At 35.6% G+C, this 25857-nt stretch overlaps 1 protein-coding gene across 8 annotated transcripts in view; it reads left to right on the top strand.

The window, feature by feature from the left end:
• Positions 1 to 25857, top strand: part of TBC1D5 (TBC1 domain family member 5) — a 539520-nt gene that overhangs the window by 38892 nt on the left and 474771 nt on the right. Inside the window, exon 2 of one of the 8 annotated variants that reach the window (XM_063113712.1) lies at positions 9608 to 9710. The exons of the other annotated variants lie outside the window; for them this stretch is intronic. The gene's annotated coding sequence lies outside the window, so the exon portion shown is untranslated. The remainder of the gene's footprint in view (positions 1 to 9607; positions 9711 to 25857) is intronic. 8 annotated transcript variants of the gene reach the window in all.

Genomic DNA, 25857 nt, shown 5'->3' with positions numbered 1-25857 from the left:
ACTTAGAGAAAATTATGTTAAGTGAAATAAGCCAGGCACAGAAAGAGAAATACCACATGTTCTCACTTATTTGTGGGAGCTAATAAAAATAAATAAGTAAACAAACAAATGAGTGGGGGGGTAGGGAAGAAGACACCACAATCACAACAACTCCTTGATTTTGTTAAGACATGAACAGATATGATGTTGATGGGGGGAGGAAGGAAAAGGAGGAATTGATAAAGGGACACAAAAATCAACTATATTGCATACTGATAAATTAAAATTTTAAAAAAGTACATTAATTGTTTATTTTTATTTATTTTTTATTTTATTTTATTTTGTCGATATACAATGTGGTTGATTATTGTGGCCCATAACCAAAACCTCCCTCACTCCTCCCTCTCCCCCCTCCCACCCAACAATGTCCTTTCTGTGTGCTTGTCATGTCAACTTCAAGGAATTGTAATTGTTATGTCGTCTTCTCCCGCCGTTTTTTTTTTCTTTTGTGTGTGTGTGAATTTATTTATTTATTTTTATCTCCCACCAATAAGTGAGAACATGTGATATTTCTCTTTCTGTGCCTGACTTGTTTCACTTAATATAATTCTCTCAAGGTCCATCCATGTTGTTGCAAATGGCAGTATTTCATTCTTTTTTATAGCTGAGTAGTATTCCATTGTGTAGATATACCACATTTTCCGTATCCACTCATCTGATGATGGACATTTGGGCTGGTTTAAATTTTGTTTACTTATTTACTTTCATGTTTTAAGTATGATCAAGAAGTACAAGTAAAAAGGTTGTAATTATGAGAAAATAACATTTTCTATGTATGGATGTGTCTGTGTATATGTAGGTATGTTTGTTAAAACCTGCCTTTTTTCTCTCTGTAGAAAAGGCTTGAAGCAGCTAATACATACAAATGTGATTATAACTTTGAGTAAAAACTGAAAAGGCACCATGGAATGTTTCAGTTTTCTTTTTCTTTATATAAGAATGGATTGGTAGTTAGTTAAACTTGGTGTGGGCTGTCAAAGTCTAAAATTATATTGCCAAGTATTCTCCTAGCCTAAACATTGTTTCTGGCTGAAATAATGCATTTTCTTAACTTCACCATAAATTTACAACTTAAATCCAACTTTATTGTAAACCACTTAGTTAAGATGTTTGGTATCTTGTATCTGCTCAGGTATTAACTTTACAGACGTAACTTTGTAAAATAGTTTTAGCTGTAAGATAGTTTGGGGTAGAATTTCTCCTGTTTAAGTACCTTGCACCTGAGCTTTTCAAAATGGCTTAAACTTTTGATTCTTCATCACTAAATCTGGATGACAATTTTGCCTTGCTCTGCCTTTAAGTACTGTAGAAGTTTTAATGACTCAACCTTTATTTGAATTATTTTTCCATACCCTTGAAGGTAGCACCATATGAATCTTATCAAAGTTCAATAGCAATTAAATTTTAAAAACTTTCTGAATTGTTTGAATTTGGTGGCACTGAATCAAATAGGTTAATGCATCATTGCATTTAGTTTATTTGCTATGTATGCCTAGTGATTGTACTTTCAATTTCATGTGCTAGGGAATGATGCTAAGCAGCAGCTGTTGACTAGATTTTGGGTATCTTTTTCTCTTTACGTTTTTACATTCAATTTACATTCTTGTATATTTTTTGATGCTGTTCACCGTATTCTTTTGCTTTCTAAGCTTTTGACCATTATTATATCTGTTATTCTGTGAAGCCTGAGTCCCATGGGGTTATTGTGATGCTTCAATTAAATACAAGGGTACTTCAAAAAGTTCATAGAACAATTCATGTTATCTTTTAATTCTATTTTTCCATGAGCTTTTTGAAATACTGTCATATGTGTCAAATATTTGAAAAACGACCAAACATTTGTGCAGATGTTATGATTCTTTCTTAGGAGATGTGATGCCATAATTTCTGTTTTACCAAGTAGGTTTGAATTTACATTTGATTTCTGCTAGAAGTCTGAGCAGGGTCTTTTAAATGAACTGTATTTAAAAGTAAAAGACTCCATTTTGCTTGGAGAATTTGACAGGTAAAGCATGCCCAAGTATTCTGTAGCTCACCTTACATTGTAGAGCACAGTTAATGGAAATTGGAATTCTGTTCCTTTCAATATGATTGAAAATATATTCAGTCTCTGCTAATATAAGATTGTGATTTTTTATTTCATAAAGTTACATAATTTAAAAAAAAACCCCTAATTTAATAAGCTAAACACAGTTTTGGCAGTAGAGACAGGATATTTCTACTGGGAGAGGTAATCTTTAGCTCTTGAAATTTGGTCTCTAGTAACTTTCTTTTCTAAGTCCACTTGTCTCTGTTTTTTTTTATTCAGAGTACACCCAGCTAGTTTTTAGTTTTTTTAAAAAAAAACTTTAAAAATGCTGGTCTGGGACTGTGTTGCAATAATTATGGTGAATGTAACCTCTAAACTTATAAGGAATTATCCACATATTTACCTAATGTCTTTATCATTGGTTTTTTTTTTGGTGGGTGTGGGTGTGGGTGTGGGTGTGTGTGTGGGTGTGGGTGTGTGTGTGTGTGTGTGTGTGTGTGTGTGTGTGTGTGTGTGTGTGTCTGACCTTCCATCTGTGTCTTCATTTAGTCTGGAAAAATTTTAACTGTTATCTATTTGAATATTCTCTATATTAGTTTTTCTTTTATATCCTTTTATAATCCTGATTTATTTGTGTTTTAGACCAGTGCTACTCAAAGTGTGGTTTTCATATCAGTATTCAATCTGCAAACTGATTTCACTGGTTTGTAATGAATTAATGACAGAAATTCAGAGTAAACATTTAGAAGCTTTTATAGCAACTTGACATTACCATGAAATCTAAGCAGTGTGGTTTTTTAAAAAATTTACTTGTATTGCATTTTGCAAAAGCTTTTCTCAAAGGGAATGTTAAAGTTAAAATAAGAAAAAAGTTTCTCTCCCTAGTGGATTGGCAATTAAATGGTCTTTCATGACGTAGTTTCAGAAGTATTTTGTTAGTCCTCTCTCAATTTATTCTTTGTATTTCTTAAATGCTCCTACGTATTTTTTTTTTGTCTCTCTGAACTGCATTTTACATAGATTTTTAAAAATCTTTGTTTACTAATTCTTTTTCTTTTGAATGAATCAATTTGTATCAACTCTGTTTAACTCTTGTATGGCATTAAAATTTTTACCTATGATTTTTATTTCTTCAGGTTTTATTTATATATATATATATATATATATATATATATATATATATATATATATATATATATATATATATAGCCTGTCTATTGCTTGAAACATTCTTATTATATAATCTTTCCAGTAATTGAAGAATCTGTAGTCTAATTCTGCTGTGTCTTGTTTTCTTGTTTGTGTTGGCTCTCATTCATTGTGTCTGGTATCCTTATATGTTTTGTGACTTGAGTAGTGTTTTTTGGGAAGGTGTTGGATTCTCTGAGGCCTGGGTTGAAGTTATTTTCTTTCATAAAGGATTTGCCTGTGCTTTTTCCAGTTGCCTGCCTAGAAGTTTAAGAGCATTTTAAGTGACATTTTCATATGAGATTTATCAGATCATACAAGTAGTGTGAATTTAGTCTGAGAACCTTTGTGAAGACCTCTTTGTGGTTACAGTCTCAGGAGAGTTGATAAAACATTCTCAAAATGACAAAATTATGATAGAGATGCAATACAGATTTAGTGGTTCCAAGGGTTAGGGATGGTGGTGTGGGGGGCGGAGGTGACTGTTAAGGGGTAACAGGAGGGAGATCTTTGTGGTGCTTTTTTGGTGTTAACACAAGCATGTAGCTCTTTGAAGTACCATCTTTATGTACATGTTTCCTTTTGATAGACTCTTTATGGTCATTTTCTGAGTCTTATGCAACCATCAAAATTTAAGCTTAATTTCACCCATGTTAGGCACATACCCATACTCTCAGGATGAAAAGCTGGTTTCTGGGTTTGCTTACTCTTCCCTAAGGTTTCTATTTTCATTTGTTTCTAGCTTATGTGGATACTATGCTTTCTCACTAGCTAAGCAGTTAATTAAAACAGATTTCTCCTCTAAGTTTCAAAGTTACATCTAATTGTATCAAGGTACCTAGTTTTTCATACTGCTGGAAACCAGTGTCGCTGTCTGTCTATAATTTAGTCTTATCAGGTATGGCCATTTTATGCCTCTGCTCTCTTATATTTTTGTTGTAATAATGGTATTTTTTTTTTTTATCTCTTTGGTCTATTAGTCTTCTTGTACAAGCTATCACAATCTACTCCCAGTTATGTTTTCTAATCCTGCCTCCCATTTTTCTTTCACTAGACATATTATGGTTTATTAAAGACATCATGTATTATAGCCACCATTATTTTACTCATATCATTCCATCCTGTTTAAATGCTATCTCTTCTTTTTAACTTCCATTGGTCCTTCTAGCACTATTGACATTTTTGGCTGTTAAAATTCATTTTTGTGGGGGCTGTCCTGTGTAGCTTAGGTAGGATATTTAGCAGTATCCCTGGCCTCTACCCACTAGATGCAAATACTTTCTCCCATTTGTGACAACCAAAAGGTTTTCCAAACATTGCCAAATGTCCCCTGGGGGCAATATCTTCCATGGTTGACAACCACTGTTCTATCCCTGTATGATTTTGATCTCAGTCAGGGAGCTTTCTCTGAATATTCTTGCCTTCTGTGACTTTTTACTTTCTGGATTTTCTGTAGTATATATTGTCTGGAGTGTACAGTTGCTTTTTATTACATTTTGTTTTGAATTTCTAATTCTCTCTCCTCCTCTCTTTCTCCATGTCCTTTTTTTCTCTTCTCTTCTCTTCTCTTCTCTTCTCTTCTCTTCTCTTCTCTTCTCTTCTCTTCTCTTCTCTTCTCTTCTCTTCTCCCCTCCTCTCCCCTCCCCTCCCCTCCCTCCCTCTCTCTCTCTCTCTCTGTGTGTGTGTGTGTGTGTCTTATTTTCCATGTTCTAGAGGGGTGGGACCATGTATTTCACTTTTTTGTTTGTTTGCTATTTTGGCCAACCCATGCACTTGTTTGGAGTTATAATTATATTAATTATTTGCTTTTTTCCTTATTTTTCCATTTTTTATGTGGTGGTAATGGGGGTTTAGAAAATTGAATCACTCTAGAAAATGTGGAGAAGTTTTAAGTATTCTAAATTATGAGACTCTGTTAAATGGGACTTTCAGACCATAGAGTTAATACCGATGTAACAATTGTGTATATACCCAGTAACAACTCTGGAAAATTTAAGACAATTCAAGATAATTATAAAAATATAAGAAAAGATGTAATTTCTGTCAAATGTAACCAGAAAAATGTACAGGTAGTGTAGAAACTTAAAAAAAATAAACTGAGAAATATAGAAAGTAGAAGGATTTGTAGAAGCAGGAAGGACGAATGATTAGTTCTACACAGCAAGATGAGCAAAGTAATCAATATGTCGGGGTAAATTGTTAGGAATGATGAATGTAGCATCTGGTTAGGAGTGACTTGTGCAAAGCTGACAAACGTGATATGTGAATGCTAGTAAGCTGAATACAAGTTGGGCACAGAGAGGTTGGCTTCTTTCTACAATTAAAGAGAAAGTTACATGTTTTGCTCCAAATGGGAAAGAAATAGCCCAGTTATAGATTCCCCACACCATTCCTTTTAATCAGTAAATTCCAAGTAATAAAATAAATTGAAGCTTTCATCTAATTGCTTTTATAGGGTAACTGATTGCTTCCTCATCTATGCCAAAGTCTTTCATGAAAAATAAGCATAGTACATGTTCATTGTAGAGAAATTAGAAAATCATGAGATGTATGGAGAAAATGAAATTTAGTAATAGTTCCCCAAACCAGAGCTAAACCACTATTATCATTTTAATTAATTCCATTCCTCTTACATTTTAAATAGTTTGTCTCTCTCTCTGTCTCTAGATACATGATGGACCTATATAAATGTGTAGATATATTACTAAGTATATTGTATATACGTATATTTATGTAAAACAGAGGTTATTGCATATGAAATGTTTTATATCCTTTTTTTTATTTACTATTATGAACATTTTTCCGTATCAGTCAAATTCTTAAAAGTGATATTTAGTGATTACGTGGCATTTTATTCTGAGATTACCTCCAAATTTATTTAATCGTACACCTATTGTTAAACATTTTCCTTCATTTTTATTAATATAAATATAATTCGCAGTGAACCTCTCTAAGGAAAATCTTTGAGTACATCTCTCATTTTCTTTGAAGAGTGTGGCCTCCACTGCATTCTGCCTCTTATGATTTACCTCACAAAATTCATTTACCTGTTTTCCTTCGTACGGGAGAATCACAGTTTTTATAGCTGGGTGTATTGGCATTGTTGGAGACTACATTTCCTAGCCCTTCAAGTGGTTAGGTGTGACCAAAGGACTAAGTTATGGTTTATGGGATGAGAGCTGGAATATGAGAGTTAGAAAGGAGCAATGAGGGCCTTTCTTTCCTCTTCCTTGTTCCTGCTGCTGGCAGTGTGGGTGTGTCAGCTGCAATTCCCATAGGCTTATTGGCCTATGAGGTGACTTTGAAGAGGAACTGAATGGTGGAGCAAAAAGATGGAAGGAACTTGCCTCTCCCACCCCCGACTTGGAGTCTTTAATTGTTTACTTCTGGATATCTGCATGGGAGAAATAAATTTATCCCCCTCCTTCATTTTTCCTTCTCTTGTTTAAGTCATTATTTGATTATTACTCTTATTTTTGGTTTGGGAGGGGTGTGACCTAATTCTAGCTGATAAAGGAGACCATTGTGGTAATGTAATAGTTCAGATATAAGAAAAATGTATTTTGTCATGGGAGAATCTATATCTATGCTGAACACCGAAATCTATGTTGAGACTAGAGCGAGATTAATTGGTGTTGAAAAGAAAACACTTAAAATGATGAAGAAAAATAATTTCTGGAACTGTTTGATAATTGCTGAATTTTGTTCTCAAATGCTTTTAATAATTATAACAAATATTATTTCACATAATACTTGATAGCTTTTAGGCAAAAACAAAAAACCCACAAACATTGAGGATTATATATTGTATCAGACTAATCTCTTCCAGCCCTGTGAATTTTTTTTAATTAGCATATTCATTGTTACAAATCATACTTATTCTTTATGCCCCTTATCCAGTCTCCCCCCACCCCAACCCCCAAAACTGTAGATTTGTTCTCTCCATCTGAAAGATTAACTCTTCCTCTGTTGGTTTGTCGCCTAGATGATCTGTCCAGTACTGATACAGGTGTGATCAAGTCCTCTCCTGTTATCATAAATCAGATGCTTCTGCTTCTTATATTACTCTGGAGTATGCTTTGTGGAGAGAGAGGACCTCTTTCTTTCTTTATTTTTTTCAGTCTCTACTGGTGCCTCTCCTTGTGTCAGTGAAGTTGAGAGCCTGGCATGCCACTTGAGTGATGGGTGTCGTGACTGCTGCTATAGAGACTAGCTACTTTTGCGGCATCCATGGCAATTGCAAGGCTGTGGAGGGTTACCCGTGTGGAAACAATGTTTTTGGTGTGTTCTTTGCTGGTTGTGGCTGGGTTTGGCTTATCCCAGCTCCATGCCTCAGGACCCCAGCAGGGCCCAGGACGATGGCAGCAGCTTGCCTAGTTGCAGCTGGGTTCAGCTTCCTCTGGCTCCTCACTTCAGGGCCCCCGGGCAGGGTCCTGGGGCGTGGCAGCAGCTTGCCTAGTTGTGGCTGTGTTTGGCTTCCCCCGGCTGCATGCCTCAGGGCCCTGGTGGAGCCCCAGGGTGGTCAGCCCTGTGAATTTTTAGTATTACTAAACAGCCAGTCACTTTGATGAGGTCACTTCATAAATGTAACTTTTAATGCTCTCAGATTAATTTTGTTGAAAAAATTTTGATATATGAAATTTTAAAAACATTTTTATACTTTTTCTTTAGTATCAATTCTAAAAGTTAATCATAACTTCAGTTAAATAAGTGAAGAATCAGTATTTTAAAAATTGGTAAGACTGGAGCAGTTTTAAGTTTACAGAAAAATTGAGCAGAAAGTATGAAGAATTCCCATATGCCCACTCTCCCAAAGAGACACATTTTTATCCAGGACATTTTACTGAATATAGTATCATGTAGAATAAGAGACTCTACATCCCTGAACCAAGTATATGTTATTTTATAGTAGGAAAACTATGTACTACTAAAAATCATTTTACTCTAACCCAAGGCTTCCCACCTCCAGCACTGTTAACATTTTGGGCCAGATAATTCTTCGTTGTGCAAGGCCATCCTGTGCATTGAGGGATGTTTAGTTAGCAGCATCTCTGACCTCTACATGCTAGATGTCAATAGTACTCCCCAGTCACAACAACCCAAAATGTCTCAAGACATTACCAAATGTCCTTTGGGGAACAAAATCACTCTTAGTTGAGAACCATTGCTCCTGATCATATACATCTGTCCCTTGGTACCTACTGTGGATTGGTTCCAAGACCCTCGCAGATACCAAAATTTGTGGACACTCAAGTCCATTATATAAAATTGTGTAGTATTTGCGTATAACCTGTGCACATCATCCCTAGATTACTTATCATCCCACATCTCTAGATTAATTATAATAGCTAATACAATGTAAATGGTATGTATATAGTTGTTATACTATATTTTTAAAATTTGTATTTTTTTACTGTTGTATTGTTATTTTTTATTTTTATTTTTTTCCCCCTAATATTTCTGATCTGCAGTTGGTTGAATCCTCAGATGGAGAATCCAAGGATATGGAAGGCCAACTGTACTGTGTCTTATGATTTTCTGTGTTTTTTAGATTGGACCCAAATATAAAGGCTCTAACAGTTCAACAAATTTTTGCACTGAAGTTGTATAAAGTTTGAATCTTCCCTACTACTATGGCACCATGGGCAGTATACATAGTCTTACTGAGCCTCAGTTTCCTTGACTGTAAAGTAGGTAACATATTACCTAATTTGCAAGGTGGTTGTGAGAATTCATTAAGATAAGTTGTATAGAATACTTTGATTGTTAGTTTTCTTCTCTTCAAATGTACTATATTGTTTGAATTTATCCCCTTAATGTGTCAAAAACCCATCACAAAATTGTTATTTCTATGGGAAAGTCTGTCATAGTCTGGTTTCTATTATTTGTGGACGTCAAGAATGCTGAACTCTGGATAGATAAAAACTTTAGTGTTAAATGAAGACTGACATTTGAGGTCAATTGTGTTTTGACCCTTTGTGGTGCTCTATTTAGATCATGACTAGGTTCAGATTTTAACAGTTAAGTGATCTCATTGTGTTCTTTCAAGGACTTTGAGCTTCCCAAATTGAAGATAGCATTAGATGTCAGTCACTTTGCCCTTCGAAGTTTTTGTCTTCACATCTGAAATCCCGCCAGTTATAACTGCTTGTATGTCAGCTCCAACAGAAGAAGCTGGACTGTGTCAAGTTGAACTTACTCTACTAAAGACTTCTAAAAACTTGACTTGGTTTACAACTAACAATGCCCATGTCTCATTGATATTTTGTAGAATTATGAAATATTGTCTACTAATGAATGAAACGGTCATTTATAATACTTAAGGTTATTCTTATTGTTGTTCCCCTGCAGAAAATTTCTGAAGACTTGGTGAAGATAGGAAAAGGCTGTAGCATTTCCTGTTAGAAAGGCTGTAGCACTGTTACACCGTTAAGTATCTCTTTGAAAAAGAAGTGTAAGTTAAGAATGTTTCAAGTGTCCAGTTGTTTGTGGGAAAATGTTAGAAAAAGATATTGAATGTAAAATATAGAGGAGGATATGTTATAATCATGTTAATTTATGAGAACTAATCCTATGCAGTCTTTTAAAAATTGAAAATGTGTTCTTGTGTATTGAGATGAAGTTTTTACCAATAGCATTGAAAAACATTTCTAATTCTAACAAGAATTGATCTAATTTACGTACATTTGCTTATTTAAAATTATCAGAATCCAGAAAATCATTGTAGTTTTATAGGTTGTGATTTGTTTGGGTGACTTATTGTTTAGGTTGTTTTGCAGAATTATTTATTTGCTGATTTATTTATATATTTCATTATTTATTTATTTGATTATTTAGTAAATTATTTATCTGATGAATTATTAATACATCTTCATGACATGCTTTAAATTATTTATGACTTAATTTTGAGTTTATTGCTTTTAGATGCTGCATTGTTACTGACTAGTTTTGATTTTTTTCTTTGACGTTCTTGAAAATTAAAGTATTAGCTGTAAGGCAAAAGTATATTCATTGCAATGCCCATTTTGTTTTGTTGCAATTTATGATTAAGATAAAATTTCAGTTATGCTTTGTTTAGCTTTAAATTTACCGGTTTAGGATTACCAGGGATAGAATGTGTTGTGTGCACACTCATCGTAGAGTCACTTACAAATTAATGATGTAGCCTATCATCTGTAAACAGAGATTGAAAATGTAAACCTCAGTTCACATTATCTTTTGTATCTCTAAAGGGCAGATCTGTATTTCTCACTTGGTTTAGAATAAATAATGGAGTTCTGGTTATTTTATTTTAGTGGCAAATCTGTTTTACTACTAGATTATTTTTAGGAAAGTTCAGAGAAATGAACTTCAACTTAGATTTGGATTCCTGAAATATAAACTTAATGTTGCCTTTGTTTTTTTAAAATCCCTATTATGTATGTATTTGGAAAATAGCATGATGTTTATATCGATATTATATCAGTCATAATGACATTTATTTCATATCATATCTCTTATGGAAAGTTTTATATCATTTTATTTTAATAAACTAAAATTGACAAAGATCTTTATAAGCATGAGATATAGTTTCTTTGACTTTAGTTAATAATTCTCTTACGTAAAGTTTCTGTTTTTAACCGTCTAAGATTATTTGATTCTGTTTCATAGTATAGTGCAGTTATTAGGGCTCTCCTGTTGAATGGGTTTAATGAATAGGTTAAAGTAGTCGTTTGGGTGAAAGAGTGCCATGTGCACAACATGGTCCTTATTTTGTATTTGCTTGCAGTGAATTACTGTGTACCTTACAGTTGTAACACTTCAGAGAGAAGCTGCATTGTACATTTCAAGTTGAGATGTTATTGAAATATAGTGAAAATGGCCTCTGTAGACAGGTTTTGCTATAGAATTGTAAATTATGCATATATATCTCCAAATTTCTTATTTTGAAATATTGAATATATGAATATTTAATTGGAAAGTTGCTTTAGTATCTTCACATGCTTGCCTTAAAGGAAGTGTTTTCCTTTGATTTATATACACGGATTTAGAAATGTGTGTATCATACCTATCTATGACTTTTCTGTTCTGGAGATGAACAACCACAGATACTGCTAGATAGGGAATTTTAATTTTAAATGTGCTTCAGTATGCCAATGTGGTCTTGTTTTGAAGAAAAAAGCTGCCTTCTCTAGTGTTGAATGAGATCCATATTAGCTGTCCTGATAATCTACTCAGACCACACTACTAACATGTATTTGTGGAATAGTAGCTGTGTCATCCAAGTGATCTTTCCTTGGACAATATACATTTGTGCACACACATGCATGCACACATGTGAAATTTTCTTCTGACATTAAAACAATTTTTTAGGAGTTGTCTTTGAAAAGAGACATTAATGCTTACTATTATAATAATAGCATTATTGAGTTATTATGTGCAGGCACAGTGCTCATTATCTTTTACATGAATTATTTGTTGGGTAAATACTATTATCTTCGTTTTCAGTATGAAGAAATAGAGACTTAGAGATGTTAAGTAACTTGCTCATTGCCACACAACTGAGAGTATGTGGTGGTGCTGGGATTAGGACTTATTTAGTCTGACTCAAGGGCCTTTTTCATGGGCCGTTACAGTTTTGCATGTGCGAATGGTATAATGTAGTTTTTAACCAAAGTTGTTTTATTTTTTTAGAGAATGTATTTATTTATCTCTGACAGTTTTAACTTGCTAAGTATATCAGTTTCGAGTTACACTTAGTCATCTTTATTTTTTTTTTTTTAAATTTTATTATGTCGATATACATTGTAGCTGATTATTGCTCCCCATCACCAAAACCTCCCTCCCTTCTCCCTCCCCCCTCCCCCCCAACAATGTCCTTTCTGTTTGCTTGTTGTATCAACTTCAAATAATTGTGGTTGTTATATCTTCTTCCCCCCCCCCCCCGGTTTGTGTGTGTGTGTGTGTATGTGTGTGTGTGAATTTATATATTAATTTTTAGCTCCCTCCAATAAGTGAGAACATGTGGTATTTCTCTTTCTGTGCCTGACTTGTTTCACTTAATATAATTCTCTCAAGGTCCATCCATGTTGTTGCAAATGGCAGTATTTCATTCGTTTTTATAGCTGAGTAGTATTCCATTGTGTAGATGTACCACATTTTCCGTATCCACTCATCTGATGATGGGCATTTGGGCTGGTTCCAACTCTTGGCTATTGTAAAGAGTGCTGCGATGAACATTGGGGAACAGGTATCCCTTCGACTTGATGATTTCCATTCCTCTGGGTATATTCCCAACAGTGGGATGGCTGGGTCGTATGGTAGATCTATTTGCAATTGTTTAAGGAACCTCCATACCATTTTCCATAGAGGCTGCACCATTTTGCAGTCCCACCAACAATGTATGAGAGTTCCTTTTTCTCCGCAGCCTCGCCAGCATTTATCGTTCAGAGTCTTTTGGATTTTAGCCATCCTAACTGGGGTTAGATGGTATCTCAATGTGGTTTTGATTTGCATTTCCCGGATGCTGAGTGATGTTGAGCATTTTTTCATATGTCTGTTGGCCATTTGTATATCTTCCTTAGAGAAATGCCTACTTAGCTCTTTTGCCCATTTTTTAATTGGGTTGCTTGTTTTCTTCTTGTAAAGTTGTTTGAGTTCCTTATATATTCTGGATATTAATCCTTTGTCAGATGTATATTTTGCAAATATTTTCTCCCACTCTGTTGGTTGTCTTTTAACTCTTTTAATTGTTTCTTTTGCTGTGCAGAAGCTTTTTAGTTTGATATAATCCCATTTGTTTATTTTTCCTTTGGTTGCCCGTGCTTTTGCGGTCGTATTCATGAACTCTGTGCCCAGTCCTATTTCCTGAAGTGTTTCTCCTATGTTTTCTTTAAGAAGTTTTATTGTCTCAGGGTGTATATTTAAATCCTTAATCCATTTTGAGTTGATTTTAGTATACGGTGAGAGGTATGGATCTAGTTTCATTCTCCTGCATATCGATATCCAGTTATCCCAGCACCACTTGCTGAAGAGGCAGTCCCTTCCCCAGTGAATAGGCTTGGTGCCTTTGTCAAAGATCAGATGGCAGTAAGTGTGTGGGTTGATTTCTGGATTCTCTGTTCTATTCCATTGGTCAGTGTGTCTGTTTTTATGCCAGTACCATACTGTTTTGGTTATTATAGCTTTGTAGTATAGCTTAAAGTCAGGTAGTGTTATGCCTCCAGCTTTATTTTTTTTGCTGAGCATTGCTTTGGCTATTCGTGGTCTTTTATTGTTCCATATAAATGTCTGAATAGTTTTTTCCATTTCTGAGAAAAATGTCTTTGGAATTTTGATGGGTATTGCATTGAATTTGTATATCACTTTGGGTAGTATGGACATTTTCACTATGTTGATTCTTCCAATCCAAGAGCATGGAATATCTTTCCATCTTCTTGTATCCTCTCTAATTTCTCTCAGCAGTGGTTTGTAGTTCTCATTATAGAGATTTTTCACCTCCTTGGTTAACTCTATTCCTAAGTATTTTATTTTTTTGGTGGCTATTGTAAATGGGCAGGCTTTCTTGATTTCTCGTTCTGCATGTTCACTATTGGAGAAAAGAAATGCTACTGATTTTTGTGTGTTGATTTTGTATCCTGCTACTGTGCTGAAATCATTTATCAATTCCAACAGTTTTTTTGTAGAGGTTTTAGGCTGTTCGATATATAGGATCATGTCATCTGCAAACAGGGACAGTTTGACTTCATCTTTTCCAATCTGGATGCCCTTTATTTCCTTCTCTTCTCTGATTGCTCTGGCTAGTACTTCCAACACTATGTTGAATAGGAGTGGTGAGAGTGGGCATCCTTGTCTAGTGCCTGTTCTTAAAGGAAAAGCTTTCAGCTTTTCCCCATTCAGGATGATATTGGCAGTGGGTTTGGCGTATATGGCTTTAATTATGTTGAGATACTTTCCCTCTATACCTAACTTATAGAGGGTCTTTGTCATGAATGAGTGCTGAACTTTATCAAATGCTTTTTCAGCATCTATAGAGATGATCATATGGTCCTTGTGTTTGAGTTTATTAATATGGTGTATCACATTTATTGATTTGCGTATGTTGAACCAACCTTGCATCCCTGGGATGAATCCCACTTGATCGTGATGAATAATTTTTCGTATGTGTTGCTGTATTCTGTTTGCTAGTATTTTAGTGAGGATTTTTGCATTTATATTCATCAAGGATATCGGCCTGTAGTTTTCTTTTTTGGTTATATCTTTACCTGGTTTTGGTATCAGGATGATGTTTGCTTCATAGAATGAGTTTGGGAGATTTGCGTCCGTTTCAATCTTTTGGAATAGTTTGTAAAGAATCAGTGTCAATTCCTCTTTGAATGTTTGGTAAAATTCTGCTGTGAATCCATCTGGTCCTGGGCTTTTCTTTGTTGGGAGCCTTCTGATAACAGCTTCAATCTCCTTTATTGTTATTGGTCTGTTCAAATTTTCTACGTCTTCACGGTTCAGTTTTGGGAGCTTGTGTGTGTCTAGAAATTTATCCATTTCCTCCAGATTTTCATATTTGTTGGCGTATAGTTGTTTATAGTAGTCTCGAATGATTCCTTGTATTTCAGATGAATCAGTTGTAATATCGCCTTTTTCATTTCTAATTTTTGTTATTTGAGTCTTCTCTCTTCTTTTTTTTGTTAGCCATGCTAATGGTTTGTCAATTTTATTTATCTTTTCAAAAAACGAACTTTTTGATTCGTTGATCTTTTGAATTGTTTTTTGGTTTTCAATTTCATTCAGTTCTGCTCTGATCTTAATGATTTCTTTCCGTCTGCTGACTTTAGGATTGGATTGTTCTTGTTTTTCTAGTTCTTTAAGGTGAAGTGTTAGGTTGTTCACTTGCCATCTTTCCATTCTTCTGAAGTGAGCATTTAATGCAATAAAGTTTCCCCTCAATACTGCTTTTGCAGTATCCCACAGGTTTTGGTATGATGTATCATTGTTTTCATTAGTTTCAATAAACTTTTTGATTTCCTGCTTGATTTCTTCTTGGACCCATATGTCATTAAGTAGAATGCTGTTTAATTTCCATGTGTTTGTATAGTTTCCAGAGTTTTGTTTGTTATTAATTTCTAGTTTTAATCCATTGTGGTCTGAGAAGATACATGGGATAATTGCAATTTTTTTGAATTTATTGAGACTTGATTTGTGACCTAATATGTGATCTATCCTGGAGAATGATCCATGTGCTGATGAGAAGAATGAATATTCTGAGGTTGTTGGGTGGAATGTTCTGTAGATATCTGCCAATTCCAATTGGTCTAGAGTCTTGTTTAGATCTTGTGTTTCTCTACTGATTCTTTGCCTAGATGATCTGTCTAATATTGACAGTGGGGTGTTCAGGTCCCCTGCTATTATGGTATTAGTGTCTATTTCCTTCTTTAGGTCTATTAGAGTTTGTTTTATAAATCTGGCTGCTCCAACATTGGGTGCGTACATATTTATGATTGTTATGTCTTCTTGATGGATCAGTCCTTTTATCATTAAGTAGTGTCCCTCATTGTCTCTTTTTATGGTTTTTAGTTTAAAGTCTATTTTGTCAGATATAAGAATAGCTACTCCAGCTCGTTTTTCTTTTCTGTTTGCATGGTAAATCTTTTTCCATCCTTTCACTCTTAGTCTGTGTGAATCTTTATGGGTGAGGTGGGTCTCTTGTAGGCAGCATATAGTTGGGTCCTGCTTTTTGATCCAGTCAGCCAGTCTGTGTCTTTTGATTGGGGAATTTAAGCCTTTAACATTAAGAGTTGTTATTGAAAGGTGTTGATTTATTCCTAGCATTTTATTGGTTGTTTGGTTGTCTTAGGTGTCTTTTGTTCCTTGCTTTCTGATTTACTGTTTGGTTTCTTTGTTTGTTGGTTCCTTAGGTTGTAGGTAGTGTTTTTGTTAGCTTGTTTTCTCTTCATGAATGCCATTTTTATTGTACTAGCGGGTTTAGATTTTTCTTAGGTTTTTATGGCAGTGGTAGTTATTTTTCAGGAACCAAACCCAGTACTCCCTTGAGGATTTCTTGTAAGGGTGGTCTTGTGGTAGTGAACTCCCGCAGTTTTTGTTTGTCTGAGAAATATACTATTTGCCCCTCATTTCGGAAGGATAGCCTTGCAGGGTAGAGTATTCTTGGCTGGCAATCTTTGTCTTTTAGTATTTTGAAAATATCATCCCATTCCTTTCTAGCTTTTAGGGTTTGTGATGAAAAGTCTGATGTTAACCTGATTGGGGCTCCCTTATAGGTGATTTGACGCTTCTCTCTTGCAGCTTTTAAGATTTTCTCTTTGTCTCTGAGTTTTGCCAATTTGACTATGACATGTCTTGGGGAAGGCCTTTTTGGGTTGAATACGTTTGGAGATCGTTGAGCTTCCTGGATCTGAAGATCTGTGATTTTTCCTATACCTGGGAAGTTTTCTGCCACTATTTTGTTGAATATGTTTTCAATGGAATCTCCATTTTCCTCCCCTTCTGGAATACCCATGACTCGGATATTTGAACGCTTGAGGTTGTCTGATATCTGTCTCAGATTTTCTTCCATGTCCTTGATTCTTTTTTCTTTCTTTTTGTCTGCTTGTGTTATTTCAAACAGCCCATCTTCAAGTTCAGAGGTTCTCTCTTCAACTTCGACAAGCCTGCTGGTTAAACTCTCTGTTGTGTTTTTTATTTCGCTGAATAACTTCTTCAGTTCAGCAAGTTCTGCTACATTTTTTTTCAGGACATTGATTTCCTTGTATATTTCCTCTTTCAGATCCTGTATACTTTTCCTCATTTCATCATGATGTGTAGCTGAGTTTTCTTGTATCTCATTCAGTTTCCTTAGAATTATCATTCGAAATTCCTTGTCAGTTATTTCAAGGGCTTCTTGTTCTATAGGATCTAGAGTATGAGATTTATTAACTTTTGGTGGTGTACTTTCTTGATTTTTTGTATTTCTGGTGTCTTTTTTTTGGTGTTTATTCATTGTGGCAGGGGGTTTCAGAGTCCACCGCTTTGAGACTAATGACTAACTAGGATGTTGCTGTGGTTGCCAATTTGGTATGGCTCCCGCCGTGACTGCTCAGTTGGCCTCTAGTGTCTTGTGTGTGTGGTTGCCTCGGGTCTTGGGCTTCTCCGGGGATCCACCTTTCTGGTCAGCTTGTACTCTGCTGGGCTGGTGGATCACGTACCACAGGGTGTGTGATCTCTGTTGAGCTTTCACTTTCTGTACAGGACTTCTCCCCGTTCCGTGTGCTCTGGCCCAGGCTGTTAGATCGTGCAGTGGCGACCCCACCGGGTGTGTGGTTTCTGTCGAGTCTCCGCCTCCCTGGCCGCACGTCTCCCCCCTCTGTGCACACTGTGCTGGGCTGGGGTGTGTCTTCTGCACCCCTCGTCTATCAGCTGGGCCTTCAAGACCCTGCTCATCACCGCCTCGCCCGGGAAGTCTACCAGGTTTCTGCTAGGCACAGACGACTGGTCTCTCTGGGTGCCTTTGTAGCACTGTGTAGATCTTTCTCGGGTCTTGTTCACCTTTGTATCCCCCCGGTATAAACCGAGTCTAGTGCCCGCCTGCAGCCTGCTCTCCGGCAGGTTCAAGCGGACCTGGGAACTCTCCTGCCACACTATTCCCAACCAGAAATTCGTTAGGCTTTTTTCCAAACTGGTGGTCGCAGAGATTCTATCTGCCTCCCAGTAACAGGAAGTTTACCGGGCAGGAGTCCAGGGTGTGGTGGAGTGACAGTCGGCCCCGCCCGTACTTCCTAGCCCTCCCAACACTGGTCGGGACGCCCCACACCCCCAGCCCCGCCAGAGAACCGCGGAGGGAGTGGGAGAGGAGGCCGGCCCGCAGGGTCCGGAAAGCCCCGCGCCAGGCCAAGCAAATGGGCTCAGTGATGGCCGAGCAGGGCGGAGCTGCACGCACCTGGGAAAATGGAGGCAGCACCGGGGCAATGAGTGGCCTGGTGGTGCAGGCGGGAGCCGCGTGGGCATCCACCCCCCGAACAGAGCTGTGCCAGGGATCACTCACAGTGCTGTGCCAGGTCGGGCGCTCGCTCTGTCTCTGGTTTGTTGCCTTCCGTCGGCGCTACCGCCTCGGGCTGTTCAGTCGCGCGCGCTCGGGCGCTCCCAGGAATCTTCTTTAATGCCGGCCTGAAACCTCGAATCCTGAATAGGGCAGCTGGCCGCCTTCAGTGCGGCCCCAGCCTCCGGGATCCTGGCTGCATCCACAGCAGCCCTGGCGCCGTGTTCCCTGTTTCAAGACTCGCTTTTGCAGCTAAGAATCAGTTCTTCTCCTGCTCCACACTTCAAAGCTGTTGCCTGTAAATGAGGTAGCCTCTCCTGCCGGGGGCAAAGTGGCGTTGAGCCCCCACGACCGGCCAGCAGCAGCAGTCCTCCCTTAAGAGATGGCCAGAGGAAGGTCCGCAAGTTTCCCGACTGCTTGAGGCCCAGTGGCCACCTTTTCCACCTCAGCTACTCCGCGCCAGCCGCCACAGCCGCCGCCATCTTGAAACCCCTCTTAGTCATCTTTCTTAAACTGTACTATAGTAGGCAAGTACTTGAGCTTGATTTTTTTGATTTGATTCTTCTTGTGATCCTGTGTCTTTGAGCAAAGTTACATACAGAAGAACTTGTGCCTTGGGGAGATTGTGTGTTTCCCTGGTGGATGTCCAGCACTCTCATCAGATCTTTTGACTCTAAGCCCAAGGCCATTTCCAGGGCTCTGTTAGGTCAAATCTGATTTCTATATGAAAATAATGTTATTATCAGGGTCAGACACATACATATTGTTAGAAGAATGATTAAGTGCCTGATGCTTAAACTTTTATAGACATGACCACAAATATACTATTAAATTAATCCTAAATATAGTGTTTAATACACAGTTAAGCATTTTAACATGTCCGTGAAAAGGACAAGAAAGTAGCCAATTATAATTTTAAACAGTTATATGTAATTATTTAAAAGAATCTGTGGAGCCTCTAAGAGGCTGTGAATTGGGTGTGAGGTTAAAAGGAAGGGATATGTCCAACTCTGTTTGCTACCTGAAGACAGAGGGAAACCTTCAACTTGGGTCTTAAATACATAATGTACATCAGAAAACATGAATTAGATAGTAGAGTTTGGATGATTTTGATGTGAGTGCTGTAAGTAAACGCAGCTGTGTGACTGGCAGGGTACTGTGTGAATCACTCAAAGTTTTTAAGTTAGAAGATTTTTCTAGTAAATAATATTACATTATAGAATCCTCAAAACACTTGATTTAGTAATATGGAATACTGTAAAAGCCAGGATGACCATGTAATTTATCTTCTAATCCAGGACAGTTTTGAGTGTGAAAGGGTGTACAGTAATATGTCAGGACAGTAGGTATAAACTGGGATCTTTCTGGGCAAATTGGGACCTATGGTCATCCTGGTAATATCTCAACTTCCAATCGAGTAATTCCTAATAGTCTTGTATAGTGTATATTTGTTAAAAGGAATCTTAATTCATATGCAGTATCTTCAGTAATATTTTCTTTTATGATAAAACAAACTTTTGTTATGGCCAGTATTTACTGTTAGTCAACAAAGGCAGTTTGTGGCCATGACTTTAATAAAGGATAACTAATGTTTTTATAGCTTTTGGAACCTACTTTCAAGGTGAAAGTAACAGGGTATTTCTATTGGGAACAGAAAGATAAGTATGGCAAAGTTGGGCAAAGTATAGTGTATAGTTCTAAAGTTTTTTTTCATATCAAGCATTACTGGATTTTTTGTGCTTTTACTTTATAAATCTTCTAATTGATAATAGCATAGTTGACATTGTACCGAAAGCTGATTTTATTTTTTGAACTGTCAAAATTTATAATTTCATGTTAGGTGATCCAGTGGCCTTTATTTTCTTTAAAAACATGTTACATGTCACACGTGATAAAGTTGGCAGTTTTGTCAAAACATTTTTGAAAACAGCTGTATTTCCTTGGTGAAATTCTGTGTAGGAAAATAGAAATCTGTAGAAGAGAATAGCTTAAATTTTTTTTTTGGTATAGTTTTCTTTTTAATTCCCTTCTGATGTGTATTTATCTGACGTGGCAAATTATATTATTAAAGTCATAATTAGATTATAAAATTTTAATTTTTTATTTATTTGTGTATAGAAAATAGATGACTCATTAAGTTGAACTAGGTAACCACAGCAGCACATCTGTATTTGAATGTGCATTAAAAAGTTAGAAAAATTCTTATGCAGTAATTCTTATTCATTCATATGTATAATATCAGAACTCTTTTTGTTCAGAAAGGCCTATTATGCCTGGTAACAAAGGAAGGAGCAATCCATATATTCTGCCTCAGGTTTGTCACAGTATGAAGCACAGTATGAAGCACATCCTGAAATACTTACTACTGTATGTAGTTTTAAGAGTAATAATATGGCTTATGTGTTGGCTCTGAGAATAGCTCCTTGATAATTATGACAACTAAAAGTACAGCCAAAGGTTACATTAAACACAAGATTTTTTTCATACTTCATTCATTTTGTGGATAGCTTGTGAAAGAGAGCAACCAAGGTTGTTCTCATGGAAGCATTTCAGATATCTTTCCCCCTACCTCACATGTGGTTGGAAAATTTGTTGTGAATATGTATTTGAATTCTGGACTAGTTAAGTTAGAACCTTATTAAATTTAGAGTTTGCAAAATAAAAAAGGGGATTGTGCTATACTTCAAGGATTTCTTAGGCCGTTAAATAATACTGACGTGTAGAAGTCTTGAATAATACCAAATACATACTGACTGATGCAGTGTCTTAGTATTGACCACCTTGGTATTGATGTTGCTCACTGAAATAGTAAAAACAAAACTTATAGCAACAACAACAAAAACAAAATAAAACCACACAAACTAAATTATATAAGCATGGCATTCCTATAGATATGTAATCTACTGATTATGTTGTATATTTGACTTTAATTTGGCTATCTCAATAAAAGCTGAAGTATTAACAAGGTCATATTTAGGATAGCTTTCCATTAAAAAGCAAATAAAAGGAAATATACATATGTTCTAGAGTGGTTGTAAAATCATTTTAAGTCATCCTCAGGACACAGTACTAAAAAATATAGGCAGTAGAAAGGACATTTAGAAGAGGATAAAATTGACAAGTTATAACTTATAGTATAACTGATAAAAGTGTTTTCTTTCTGTTTTGAAATATCTTTTTCCATTGTTTCCACTCTCTATTGTGTTTTTTCTTACTGTACAATTTGTAGAGTAATGGTTTTCAAACAAGGTGGGTGCTGCCCCATCAAGGAATTTTGGAAATTAGTAGCAGTGTTTTCACTTGTCACAATGATTGTGAGACTGTTTTTGTCATTTAATGGATGGGGATCAGGTATGCTGGGTATTCTACAGTGCAGGGGACAGTCCCAGACTACACATTGTCCCGAGTACCACATGACTTTTCAGTGTCTACTTGGTTGAATTCCCTTCAAGGATAAAGCAGTAATACTTCAGTTGTAATAATACTGACAGATTTTTATGAAATATCACATGATCTGATAATTTTGGAAGTTTGTGTGGAGGGGAAGCTTAATTAAAATAAATTGTCTCAAAATTATTGTATAATTTACTTCACACAATCTTTCCACTTCCTGATTTAATAGCATTGCCAGCTAGATATTTAGTTGAAAAGTTTTCAGTTCAGTAACACAGTTACTAGAAGCTCAACAATACATTGCAAATATGTAACAGGATATTTAAGACTTTTTTAAACAACAAACTTAATTTTAAATTAGTGCATCATCAAATTTTATTAATTTATTTTAATAATCTTATTAATTAACAAGGATTATTTAAAATATTTCGTGATTGCCATTCTAAATATTAAAATTTTGCTTTCTAGAAGAATGATAATAAATGCATTGTTTATATGTTAAAATTATTTTCATGTTGCCTAGTCTTCAGTATTTTTCTGATACTCTCTCTAGTAATCTATTTTACAATGTCTGTGCAACTTCTTGTATTACATTTCTTCACCCACTCCATTTTGTATTTTCTATTTTAGGAGGATATGGTCTTTATTGTATTTTTAAGTACTAGAAACTTAATGTAATTACTTAATGTACTTGCCTTAACATTGTAGTAGGATTTCTCAGATAGGTTGTAATCACACTGTCCTACATCTTAGCATAGCTAATTAATTTGACACTAAGAAATAAATGCAGGTCAGTTGCGTGAATACCACATTTTATCATTTTCTCCATTTCAACAGTCTGTAATGTGTCTTGGTGTTTTAATCTTTAAGCTTATTTCTGTCTTTCTCTTAACATTCGATTTAATTTTTGTCTGCTGCTACTTATCTCAATACTCTTATTTATTCTAATGTTCTGTACTTCTTCTCTTTCATTTTTTTTGTACTTTTTATAGTGAATGACTTATGATCTTCTTTATTCTCTTAGATCCAAACTTATTCATTTTATATAGATGCAGATCAGTGACTTTTATTTTCTTCTTAAGTAGCTATGCCTAAGCATTTACATAATGAAATAAGTATTTCATTATAAATTACTTTTATTTTTCATTAATATATGGTTAGGGAATTATATTGATTTTTTAAAATTCTGTTTAGTTAGGTTTCATTATTTCTAAATTTCATTTCAGGATGGCACAGGGAATGAAAGGAACATTGGATATGATGGGGTTAAGAACCATCATTTTAGAAATGTAGGCTTATTCCTGATAGTTCTTCCAACTTGTGTACTTAAATGATACTTCCAGACTAGATTGGAGCATCTTATATGCATGAGAAAAATACTGAAGTCAGCAGTTTATGTAGAATTAAATATCATCTTAGGTTAAACACTCTTCCAATCAGGAATGTAGGGGCTTACTCTGATTTCTTTGATATTTTATAAATGAATATTAACTGCATATTGAAGTATATGTAATAATAGGATTGAAAGATGAAAGTTTATTTTGTCCAAAAGACAGCCAAATAAAGTGGGTAGTTTTCCATCTACAATTTGAAAATAACTAGTGCTAACTAATCAATTTGGAGGGGAGGAACTCTGAAATTGATAACTGATGTGATCATTGACAACCATTTTTAACCGTTGTTTTATAACATACATTCCCTTGCTTCGTAGAAGCTATGCTGTTATGTTTTGTTATTGGTTTCTTAAATGAGGCCTAATTCCAAAATAATCCAATTAAACCACAGCGTGAGGGAAAACAGATTTTATATATACAGTTGGCCCTCTGAATCTGTGGATTCAACCAACTGTGGACTGAAAATATTTGTGGGGAGGGGGAGAAGGTGTCTGTTCCGAACATGGATAGACTTTTTTTTCTTTTCATTATTCTTTAAACAGCGCAGTAAAACAACTGTTTACATAGCATTTACATTGTATTAGGTATTATAAGTAATCTAGAGATGATTTAAAGTTCAGTCTTGTGCCACATAATGTCAACAATGGACTGCATATAGTACAGTAGTCCCCTAAGATTATAATGGCTATACCATATAGCCTATGTGTGCGGTTGGCTATACCATCTGGATTTGTGTAAGGACACTGTATGATGTTTACACAAAGGTGAAATTGCCAAGCGACAGATTTCTCAGAATGTATCTTTCTTTGTTTTTAAGGGACACATGTCTGTATACGGGAGGGTGTGTGCAGGTTATATGCAAATGCTATGCCATTTTACATCAGGGAATTGAGCATCCATGGATTTAGGTATCTGGGGGAAGTCCTGGAACTAATCTTATGAGGATGCTGAGGGATGACTGTGTATGTATTTATGTTTAGATACATGGTTTTTGTTCATCTTCAAAATGACACTGTTTATAATTTTAGAGCTGGATGTGTAACATGTTGGCAGTCATTTGATATTGGTTTAATGTAGAGTCTGTCATCTGAAAAATAACACAGACTTTGCCATGGGGTTTACCACCAATCTCACAGGCACATTTACCCAAAGAATACTTGCTTCTAGTAGCTTCCTCTAGTAATATTTATTATGGTTATTATTTCTGTAGGTGCTGCTGCCGTTTTCATTCAGAGTTATGCTGTGGTGTGTTAATGACATCTTGAAGAAGCTCAAACATTTGACATTTGATATCCTCAGCAATTTCATAGTTTTACTCTAGTCTTTTCTTATCTGTGGATCCCAACTCACTGTCTTTTTTCTTTAACCTCATTATGTGGAAATATATCCTAGGAAAGGTTGAAATGTCTTTGTTTTATTCTCAGGCTTGATTAATGCATCACCTAACAATGGGAAATGTTTGGAGAAACATGTTTGGTGATTTGTTCTGCAAACATCATAGACTGTGCTTACACAAACCTATATGGTATAGTGTACTACACATCTAGGCTTTATGGCATAGCCACTATAATCTTATGGGACCATTGTTGTATATGCAGTTTGTTGTTGACTGTAACATTTTTATAGGGTGCATGACTGTAGTTTGGTTTGGTATAAATTTTGGCTTAGATAATTTTCTTTTAGATGTTGCAGGCTTTGTTTCACAGCATTCGATGTTACAACTGAGAAGTCCATTACCATTTTTTCTGCTACTTTTTGCCCCCCACTATATATGACCTGTTTTTATAATTCTGGAAGCTTTTAGAATCTTCTGTCTGTGAAGTTTTATGATGACATGTCTTAGAATGGGTTTTATTCATTATTTGTATTGGAATTTCAGAGGACCCTTTCATTCTAAAAGCAAGTGTTCTTTAATTTGGGAACATTATCTGGAATTATTTTCTTCCCCCCCCTTTTTTTTTTTTTCTTTTTTTCCCCCTCTCTTTCTCCTTTTTCCCTCAGTTTTCTTAGTTAGAGATTTACTACCAGGGTAGTAGAAGTGGGATGTGTGAGGTTGGGTCATTGCCTGACTGTGGGCAAAATGGTTTGCTTCTCTTCAGTGTCATTTATGATATGTTCTGTTATGATTAACTTCCTTTGACAAGTTATTCATCTATTTCCCAAATATTTGTGATCTCTTTCCTCCTTTTGTCGCACTTTCACTTGTTGTTCTTGTGAAATATACCTTTAAAAAAATTTCCATTTTAGTGGGACTTTAGGAGGAAGAAACAAATAAGCTCATGTGGTTAATCTGTGTTTGTTCAATCAGCTGTTTTATGTAGTGTTCTTTCCCTACCCTTTCCTCTTTTCCTGGCTTACTCATCTTGCAAGATGCACCTCTTGAAAGCTTTCTTTCTTCAGTAATGTCACCTCACCTGCTAAATACCTTGCTAGAGCACTTATCATACTATATAAATATTGGTTTACTGCTTATAATAAGAATAGGAATTGTCTTATTTTTACCAATGTCCCTGTGTAAAACATAGTATTCCTTAAATGAATGAAAACATAAGCAAAATACAGAAATGAGGTAGATAATAGGTAACAACAGTATGGTTTAATAAGAAAGATTGAAATTATGTGTTTCTAATTCAATCCTGTTTCAATTAGTGGTAGATAAAAAAAAAAACTTAATGGAGATTTATTTCTTTTACTAAAATGTTAATACTGTTATCCTCCTGGGGTAATCAAAGAAATGTCATTATATTGAACCTAATTAAAAAGTAGTCATGAGAGTTTCAATGTAAAGGAACCTCTTTCTTGATACG

The sequence above is a fragment of the Cynocephalus volans genome, chromosome 11 (assembly GCF_027409185.1).
Source record: "Cynocephalus volans isolate mCynVol1 chromosome 11, mCynVol1.pri, whole genome shotgun sequence".
Lineage (NCBI taxonomy): Eukaryota > Metazoa > Chordata > Mammalia > Dermoptera > Cynocephalidae > Cynocephalus > Cynocephalus volans.
This window is presented reverse-complemented; position numbering and strand designations above follow the sequence as displayed.